This window comes from Mastomys coucha, chromosome X (assembly GCF_008632895.1).
Source record: "Mastomys coucha isolate ucsf_1 chromosome X, UCSF_Mcou_1, whole genome shotgun sequence".
NCBI classification, from domain to species: Eukaryota; Metazoa; Chordata; class Mammalia; order Rodentia; family Muridae; genus Mastomys; species Mastomys coucha.
The window spans coordinates 71128306-71139173 of record NC_045030.1 but is presented as its reverse complement, the minus strand read 5'-3'; the positions used below and the strand labels follow the sequence as shown (position 1 = coordinate 71139173).

General features: G+C 37.5%; 1 pseudogene; it reads left to right on the top strand.

Moving 5' to 3' along the window:
• The first annotated feature begins 10424 nt into the window (after positions 1-10424).
• LOC116096176 lies at positions 10425-10543 on the top strand (annotated as a pseudogene).
• Positions 10544-10868: the final 325 nt, after the last annotated feature.

Genomic DNA, 10868 nt, shown 5'->3' with positions numbered 1-10868 from the left:
TTTTTGTGAAGTTCAAAATACTTTTTGCATAGCAGCTTCCCATATGCTACCTACCAGGCTCAATCCTCCAAACAGTTAGAGGTAGTTTAAAATGTGCATGACAAAAAAGTATAAAGCAACTTCTCACAGCTCATCCTTTACATTAAAAACCCTGAGTGGCCAAGAAGGTGGCTCAGTGGGCGAAGTGTTTATTACACAAGAATGGGAACATGCACTCAGATCCTTAGATATCACGTAAAAGTCAAGCCTGCAACACGTGCCTATAACAACAGCTCAAGTAGGATGAGAGAGCTGAGGCAAACCAATCCTGCTAGGCAACCAGCCCAGACATCATGCTCCTGTTTCCATGAGAGACCTTATCTCAATTAACTGAGGGGGAGAGGTAAGTGAGGAAGACATCTTCATGTCAACTTCTGGCCTAAATATGTGCATATGCACACACACACACACACACACACACACACAAAAATGCCTGTATATGTGTTTACACATGCATACAACACATACAACAACAACAATGAAAATGAAATTAATAGAAGAGAAAGTGGGAAAAAGTCTCAAACACATGGGCACAAGAGAAAAGTTCCTGAACAGAACACTAATACCTTATGCTCTAAGATCAAGAATCAACAAATGGGGTTTCATAAAATTGCAAAGCTTCTGTAAGGCAAAGGACACTGTCAATAAGACAAAATGGCAACCAACAAATTGGGAAAAGATCTTTACCAATCCTATATCCAATAGAGGGCTAATATCCAATACATACAAAGAACTCAAGAAGTTAGACTCCACAGAAACCAATAACTATATTAAAAAATGAGCTAAAAGAAAATTCAACTGAGGAAACTTGAATGGCTGAGAAGCACTTAGAATGTTCAACATCCGTAGTCATCAAGGAAATGCAAATCAAAACAACCCTGAGATTCCACCTCACACCAGTCAGAATAACTAAGATCAAAAACTCAGGTGACAGCAGATGCTGGGGAGGATTTGGAGCTAGAGGGACACTCCTCCATTGTTGGTGGAATTGCAAGCTGAAACAACCACTCTGGAAATCAGTTTGGTGGTTCCTCCGGAAATTAGACATAGTACTACCTGAGGACCCAGCTATACCACTCCTGGGCATATACCCAGAAGATTCTCCAATATATAACAAGGATACATGGTCCACTATATTCATAGCAGTCTTGTTTATAATAGCCGGAAGATAGAAACAACTCAGATGTCCCTCAACAGAGGAATGGATACAGAAAATGTGGTACCTTTACACAATGGAATACTACTCAGCTATTAAAAACAATGACTTCATGAAATTCTAAGGCAAATGGATGGAAAATATCTTTACCAATCTTACATCTAGTAGAGGGCTAATATCCAATACTTACAAAGAACTCAAGAAGTTAGACAAGAAGGCCATCCAGAGACTGCCCCACCTGGGGATCCATCCTATATAGAGTCACCAAACACAAACGCTGTTGGGGATGCCAAGAAGTTCATGCTCACAGGAGCCTGATATAACTGTCTCCTGAAAGGCTCTGCCAGAGCCTGATAAATACAGAGGCAGATGTTTGCAGCCAACCATTGGACTGAGCAAGAGGTCCCCAAAGTAGGAGTTAAAAAAAAGACTAAAGGAGCTGAAGGAGTTTGCAACCCCATAGGAAGAACAATATCAACCAACCAGACCCCAACCCCAGAGCTCCCAGGGACTAAACCACCAACCAAAGAGTACACATGGTGGAATCTATGGTTCCAGCCGCATATGTAGCAGAAACTGGCCTTGTTGAACATTAGTGGGATGAGAGGACCTTGGTCCTGTGAAGGCTCAATGCCCCAGTGTAGGAGAATGCAAGGACAGAGAGGCAGGAGTGGGTGCATCGGTGTGGAAACACACTCATAGAAGCAGGGTGAGAGGAGTTGAATGGGGGGTTGGGGAGGGGAGTGGGAAAGGGGATAACATTTGAAATGTAAATAAAGAAAATATCCAATAAAAAAAAGAAATACAAGTACCATGTTACATTCCACAGACCCAAAGAAGCTAAACAAGAAGGAAGGCCCAAGTGAGGAAGCTTGAATTTCACTTAGAAAGCAGAATAAAATAGTCATAAAAGGCAGATGGAGGGTGGGAACTGTGAGGGAAGGGGGATGAAGAGGAGAATGGGGTTCAGGATCTGGTGAGGTGAAGTAGAGGAAAGATGGCTAGATGGCCAGGAAAATGGAAGGATATCTGCAACTGACAGGAGTGAAGAGGTAAGGGGGCATGTTCAGGATGAGGTAGAGACCTGGGATAAGGGAGGCGCCCAAGAACGCTAGGGGGTGACATTAGCTGTGACTCACAGCATTGGGGATATGGTACCTGAAGAAACTACTTTCAGACAGGAACCCAGAGGAGCTAAAGGGACACCAACCCACCCACAAATCTTTCAACCCCAAATTCATCCTGTCTACAAGAAATGCAAGGGCAGGGGGTAATGGATCAGAGCCTGAGGGAATAGCAAAACAATAACCAGCAGAACTTGAGATCTTTCCCATGGGCAAGCACCAATCCCTAACACTATTAATGATACTCTGTTATGCTTGCAGACAGGAGCATGTTGTCCTCTGTGAGGCTCCACCCAGCATCTGACTCAGACAGATATGGACACCCACAGCCAAACAGTGGATGGAGCTTGGGGACTCATGGAAGAATAGGAGGAAGGGTTGCAGGCACTGAAGGGGAAAGGAACTTCACAGGAAGACCAACAGAGTCAACCAACGTGGACCCTTGGGGCTCTCAGAAACTGAACTACCAACCAAAGAACACACACAGACTGGATCTAGGCCTCCCCATACATATAGCAGATGTGAAGCTTTGTCTTCATGTGGGTCCCAAACAACTGGAACAGGGGCTTCTCCAAAAGCTCTTGCCTGTAAGTAGTATATGTTCTTCTAGCTGGGCTGCCTTGTCTGGCCTTAGTGAGAGAGAATGTGCCTAGCCTCTCAGAGATTTGGAGTACGAGGTTGAGGAGATACCCAGGGGGCCCCCACCCACTCAGAGGAGAGGGAGAAATGGGGAAAATATTGTGGGAAGGGGTGACCAGGAGGGGGCAATGAGCGGGATATAAAGTGAACAAAAAAATAAAATGAAAAGGTAGAACCGTTTTAAAAGCCAGTGTTCATCCCACTGATTAAGGACATTATCCTCTAGAAAAATCCAAGAGTCCAGTTAACACCAGCACTTGCAGCTGAAATGTATTCATAGGAAATAGTGTTTCCTCCAAAAGGAAACATTAGCAACGTATTCTTGAAAATGGGCTAGAGGAGTGCACAAGGAGGATGAGCAGAAGGGGCGGTGGACCCCTAGGGAAAGAGAGCTGTGAGTGCCATATCTGACATGATCCGATTCTCTGGAGTCCATGGCTATGAGGGTGAAGGGAAGGAAACCATCTGCTCCACCTTCAAAACATCTGTTATGAAATAAGACTGATGGCATGTGTCATGTCAGGAGGATCTTGTGAAAGAAACTGCTGAGCCGTACATGATCTGAGCTAATAGAGAAGTCCCCAAGGTTTGAAGACCTAGATTCTAATCCCAATTCAACTACCAATTTACTATGAAACAATGGGAAACTGCCTAACCCTGTCTGTCTTAAGTTCTCCATTAGCAAAGGGATGGTAAAATAAACACTCTTGGGAATATTCAAAAATCACATTTTTTGTATTCCTGATAGGTACAATATATCTACAAAATCCTATTAAGACAGTTCATCCTTTTCCATTTCAAAGGTCTCTCTTTGTTTCAAACCAAAGAACACAAACATAAATTATTTTATTCTGTGTTGACTTCTAGAGAAAAATGTAACACATTAGTCTTCTGACAAAAGAGGGTTTGAAGAAACTAAGAGAAATTCACAGCCATAATCGCATTGCTTATTTATCCTCACAACTGGAAAAACAATCTCTATTCATTATATTTGTGATCACATAATAAATACTCCATTATAAAATACAAAGCAAGAATGTATTAGGTTATATAGTTATAACAAATTCTTGGATTTTCCACCTAAAAATTCCCTTGAAAATAGTAAAGAATAGACCAGTACTTGCCCCCGAATTTATCACACTAACAAATTTTGCACTGGTGATAGTAGATGTAGTTTCTTAATATGAGTTCATAGTAAAAGATGTCAAACAAATTGACTAACACTCATATGGTGTTTTCAGTCCAAGCTAGAAAACCATCTATAGAGGAAATGAAAGAGAAACTACTCATCATCTTCATTTCTAGAAGAAAGAAATTTTAAAATATGTTAATTTAGTTCATGTCCTGTTTTCTGATTAGCTGTAAATATTATACTTGTCTATAAGAAGTAAATTTACCAAAAACTTATTTTTTCTGTCAATGTCTACATTTAGTTGAACAGGTAAGAATGGAAAAAGAACTGTTAAGGAAGAGCTAGAAGTTTTTTTTTTTTTTCAAGTTTAGAAAGGGCTAGTGTCCACAATGCTACCCTTAAGTTCAACTATTCCAGTTAATTGTTATAGACAACAAAGCTTAAAATGAGCACCACAAACTTCAAGTAATATTTATAGTTTAGGCTTTGTTGTGGCATAAGGAATTTACCAGTGGCCACATCCTCAAGAAGAATAATTTTCCTTACTCTCATAGCCATCAATTTCCAAAAGCTCCTTAGCAAGGAGTGGAGCCTGGAGAGTATCTCCTCTACCAAATTGGAATTTTGGCTGGACTAATTTTGTGGATGATCAAAATAAATACATGAAGTCAAGAAAGGGCCATATTGGAAAATATTTCAGAAGCTCCAGTGGAATATAGGAGGTAGATATTTTATAATATACATTAATGAAATTCTCAAGAAGGAAATCATATAAAACAATTGAATTTCCCTTGAGACAATATACTAAGCTGCTGTCATTTTAGTATGAATCTGTCTATCATATAGCTTTATCACTCAAGTAAAGATTGGCTGTGGGCATGATTTGAGAACACTGGTCCCATAAATGGACAAATGTAAACATTTTACTTGAAATCCACTTCCATATCTTATAAAATTATTCACAATAATCAAGATATATAATCTATGCAAACTGAATCTAACCTGCTCATTAGATGAATGAATAAAAATATATCACACACATAAGGGCCCTGTGGGGAGGGAGATTACTCAAGTTTTCCAAAGTATGAAATCCTAACATTTGTGACAATACAAATAAACCTGGAGAATGTTATACTGAGTGAAACAACCCAGACCCTGAAAGACAAGAGACATATGTTCTCATATGGGACCCAGAGATGTTGAACTGAGAAGTAGCAGTGCTTAGCTGGGCTGAGGGAGGTACTGGAAAACTGTGAAGTGTTGATCAAAAGATATAAATTTTATGTGAGCAGGAGGACTAAGTTGTAGAAGTCTATTGTGTAATGTGGTAATTATAGTTGATGACAATTAATTGCAGACTTGGAATAATCCTAGATAATATATAGCAAACATTCTTACCGTACAAGTAAAAAGAAAATCATGAGCTGATGTATATAATTTGCTTGATTATGATAATCACTACTCAATATGTAAGTATCTAGAAATACATTGTCCATGACAAAAAAAAAGTTAATTTGTCAATTATATTTCAATAAAGCTTTGGGAAAAGATTCATGTTACAGAACAAAGAATAGGTTAATAAAACTCAAATGATCTTTTATATACACCTAGTAAAGACTTCACCCTGGAAGACGATAAGCACCTGACAAGAGAGGGAGTACCATACCCAGAAGGTAGATGATGGAAGGACACAAAAGGGAAATCTGGAAATCGTACTCAAACAATGCCTCCATCATCATCAAGCCTTCACCAAACCCTGATAATACATGGCATATCATATGTACACTTATGGTGCAGTACTATAAGGTAATGTTTGTACCAAAACAAGAAGTATATCTAGTGAGATTGCAACAATACCTTAAAAAGGGAAATAATAAATGTTGATAATGTTGGAACTTACCTATATTATAGGACAGCTATGGAAAAGACAACAGTGGCTCTGCTATAAATTTAATTAGAAATGATGTGTCTTGGTATATTATTTGGCCAGTTATCTGGGCATCCTGAAACCCATCCAAATTGACATATAAAAGTCATCATCACAAATGTTCATACCATCACCATTCACAGTATCCAAAGAACAACATAATACCTAAAAACAATATATAGTAAACCCATACAACAAAATATTATCCATCTTTAAAATGGGATGAAGTTCTTAGTATTCATACATGTTCTAACATGAGTAAATCTCAAATACAATATCCTAAGTTAAAGAAGTCAGTAACAAAGAACATTTATTGTATAATTACATCCATATTAATTATTCACAACAAATTAGTGGTTTTCATGGACTGCTTGGAGACTTCAAAGGATCACCCAATTTCTATGGGGTGATACAAATATTCTGGAAGCACAAAGCATTGGTTGTTGTATCACATTCTGAATTTGCTAGAATGTGGTCTTTAAAGTTATTTGAGAGGGTGTTTATGAGCACTGGCTCTGCTCTTCCAGAAGACCAAGTTCAATTTCCAGCACCTCAGTGGCAGCTTACAATGGTCTGTAACTTCAGGGAGTCCAGCACTCTCTTGTGGCCTCCATGTGCACTACATGCACATGATCCACAGACACAGAGGCAGGTAAAACATCATACACATAAAATAAAAATCAATATATTTTTTATTTCAAAATTATTTAAGTGTTAAAAGTTGTATGCATTTTATCCCAATTTTAAAAATTCAAATAGTTGAAGACTTAGCTCACTGCTTTCAAAGCCGTATATTTGTTTCATAGTGCTTCCGAAAAGGTCAATTGATAATAATTACAAAGAAGTATATTTGTTTTGTTCTAAAACCATTGCATAGGTACTAAGGGCGAAAGCACAACAAAATTAATATAATAGAGAAATTAGTATTTTCATCTTGACAAATATATTCAATTCATTACAAAATGAGTATTTCCTGATATGTGGGACTTTCTGGTATTTAGAATGATGTAATTAATTTTCCAAAAATTAATTTTAAATGGGTATCAAAATCAAATAATAATGAAGCAAACATAAATGTTAATCTACAAATGTCAAAGATAGAGCAAAGAGTATATTTGAAAACCTTCAAGGGGTGACAGATAAGACCATTCCATATATTTCTATATGTTTTTCCCTCCCTCTGTCTTTCTTGCTATAAATTCTATTGCTATGCCACCTTTGGGATAGATCCATGAGCCCGCTTGGTAATACTGACTCTATGATTCACCCAAGTGTTTCTAGTACTGCTAGTGATTGAACACATTGGCTCTGCTCCAGAGTGTTTCATGCCAACTTCCATGCTATGTACTGTTCAGAGAAGGTTGTGTGACGTTTGGAGGCCCATATGGCATGTTCTTGTTCCAACCCTTCTACTATTGTGTAATACAAGATCTTTCCAACAAAAAGAAATACACTGAATTGATTTAAAAATCATGTATACCTCTTGATACCCAGGAGCTAAAAGCTGTATGTTAAAAGGATAAGACCCAAGGATTTACTTGAAGCTCTATGATATATACTCCAAATCAGAAAATACTTAAAACAATATAAATTGAAAAGATATTAGAGAAAGAAGACTGAGTTGTAGAAAAAGTAAAAATTATATTTAAAGATGGAGTCACTCCTCAGATCTGAGAGTCTTGTTAAGATATAGAAGTTGCTGATTAATTTCTCTATTCATTCTTTTCATTTGGAATTCATAAGCTCTACTATGAAAGGGTGATAATCAGTCAAATATAAAACAAAAAGGAAAATTTGAACTACTAAACAAAAAGAAATATGTTACATCCCTTGACTTCAGCAATATTCACACATATGCAAATAGTAGATTAAAGTCTGTAAAATTAAAAATACTATCTCAATGATGCTGAACTACTAGGACACATAACGATTGTTTCCATCCACCATGTCATTGCTTATAAAACACAAATAACTTGAAGTTTTCTTAATAAACAATCTTCTGGCATGAATATATTCATGCTAATATTTTCTTTTCTTTTTTAATAATGTATTTATTTATTCATTTACATCCCAATCACAGCCCCCATCCCTCCTCTCCTCCAAGGCCCATCCTTACAAATTCCTTCCCACATTACCCTCCTCCCATTCTCCTCAGAGAAGTACACTAATATTTTCTAAACAAGAGTATCCTATATTCAGTGGATGCTGCCACTGTCTGCAAACTATTTTAAAATGCAAAGTTTTACATTTAAAATAAAGTTACAGCAACCTCTAATTATAGACCTGTTCAAAGTCACAAAATATCTGTCTTGTTTTATAGACATATAAAATATATATACAAATATGACTTGGTATCCAATACAATGGACATAGCGATGGCTCAGTGTGCAAGCATAGAGCCCACAGGAGAACTAAAAGCCTCTATGCTTAGGGAATCCAAAATTTGCACCTATGGCTAGCTAGCATCTTTGCACTCTTTAAAATTCAAAATCCTCATTCCTTCACCTCTGCAAGCCACATAGCACCTAGCCTAGCTGCGTTCTGCCTGTAACAGGAAGCCTACCTAACGGCACTGCAGAAACAGAAGCCTTGATGTGGCTGCATTCAGACTGGGGCACATCTAACATGTGACACTGAGTGATGAGGATTCAGAGAAAAGAAGAGTGACAGAAGTGTTCTGTACATTCTCTAACTGAGGAGAGGGCAAGGGAAGAGACTTTTAAAATAACATTTTTAAGAAAAATTGAGCTGGGAAACAAATTGAAGAGAGAAAGTGCATTTCTTAGTGGACAGGGGAGACTCTCCCAAACATTAAAGCTATCCTCCAACCTTGACTTCTGTTATTATTTGAGATATTTTCAGCTTCTCGCCTTCCTGGATATAAAGCAAAGTTTCTCCCTTGTGCTCATGATTATGCTGTCAGCAAAATGATCAATCATGCTATCACCAATTTTGTATCGTGACTCTACATCAGGGTGAAATCAGAGCATAAAATGGCTGTGGGGGATGAACTTGTTTAAATATAGCTAGTTTGGAAAACCAGCAAAATGGTAAGAAAAATGATGGAAAACATATGAAGTGTAAATGCATCTATCTTTAAGGCAGATCCATTTCAAAGCTTTCCACAGCATGAAAGCCATTGTGTGATGCATCTGAGTGTTTAGACTAGTAAAATACTGTAATCAGGTTGCAACTAAATGCCAATATTTCACTCTCTCGGCTGTGGGCACTGATTTGTATTTACTGCATGTTTCTAAAGTAGCTGAATACACTGAAGACTACTTAGAAAATGAAGCTTGATTTTATATTTACAACCAGGAAAATGTTTTAAGGAAATCCAACTGCCACAAATTCCAAGACAAAAAATGGGAATCAGGAGGAAGGTTGGTAATATGTAGCCAAATGATAAAGGTACTTCAGAATGTTTGGAGACTGACATAGATACAAGAGTGAGATATGAGCATGAGCTCTGTGATAAGAATGTTCCAGCAGTGGTTTGGAAACAAGATATTCAAGGAAAAGGAAAACAAACGTATGTTCTAATTCAGAACTGAGCTGCTTTGATGCCTACTTCTTTGTAATATAGATGTTTCATTTAAATGTACATTTTTAATAACTGCTCTAAAAAGATTCAACTGTTAGAAATGATCTACTATTACAAGAGTTTCTCGTGTTCGTTTAAAATCAATCATTGTAACTCTGCCTTTGTACTAAAATCGTGATACAGTCCTTTCTTCCTGCAAAGCCTTGTAGTAATTCTAATGCTATAGTGCCCTCTACTGGTGATAAATGAAGTAAACACTCCCTAGCGAGAAATAAGCCTAATTAACTTCTCTTCCTGGGCTCACAAGTTCATCACTTTTCTCCAATGAACAGCACAGCAATGGGAAGCTGAGGGACACCAAGAAACACACTCCTCTAAGGAGGTCTTAACACCACCTTTGCAATGAACCATTGTATTGGGCACACTCAGAGGAAAGGCCCTTAGTTACACAACAGGAACACTTGGGCTAGCTTTAAGGTCAACTTAAAATATATATATATATTACATAAACAATGGAGAGTTGTATTAGAGTCTTGGCTTTAAATTAAAATAGTCACGTGAATATGAATGAAATATAGTACCTTACAAAACTTCCTTCTTTTCTTCTTTTTCCACCAGTAAAAAGGGAACCACGGTACCTATCTTGCCTATACCATTTGGGCTCTTGTAAGAAATGAAATTGTAGGGCTGGAGAGATGATTCAGCAGTTAAAGGAACTATCTGCTCTTCCAGAGGTCCTGAGTTCAATTCTCAGCAACCACATGGTAGATGACAACCATCTATAATGTGATCTGATGTCCTCTTCTGGCTTGCAGATATACATATAGATAGAGTCCTGACATACATTAAAAAAATAAATTGTGATCTATGGCCCTATCATCCTGAATGCACCCAATCTCATCTGATCTCAGACGCTAAGCAGGGTCGGGCCTGGTTAGTACTTGGATGGGAGACTGTCTGGGAATACCAGATGTTGTAGACTTTAAAATAAATAAATAAAATAAATAAATAAATAAATAAATAAAGAGTAAAAAGTAAAAATAGTGATAAAAATGAAATGAAATTATAGATAAGAAAAACATTTATAAAATGTATAAAACATTTATAAAAAATTATCTTAAATGTTTGTTTGGAAGTTCTAGCAGGGTAGTGGAAGTTGGGACAAAAAAAAGGGGTGGGAATGAGACTTTGTCTCCCAGGGAATCTACATCTCTGAAATTCATCTCAAGAACATGCTGCCTACGGTATGCACTCTCTGATAAATGGTTATTAGTGCAGAAGTCTGGAATACAGGAAGAACAACCCAC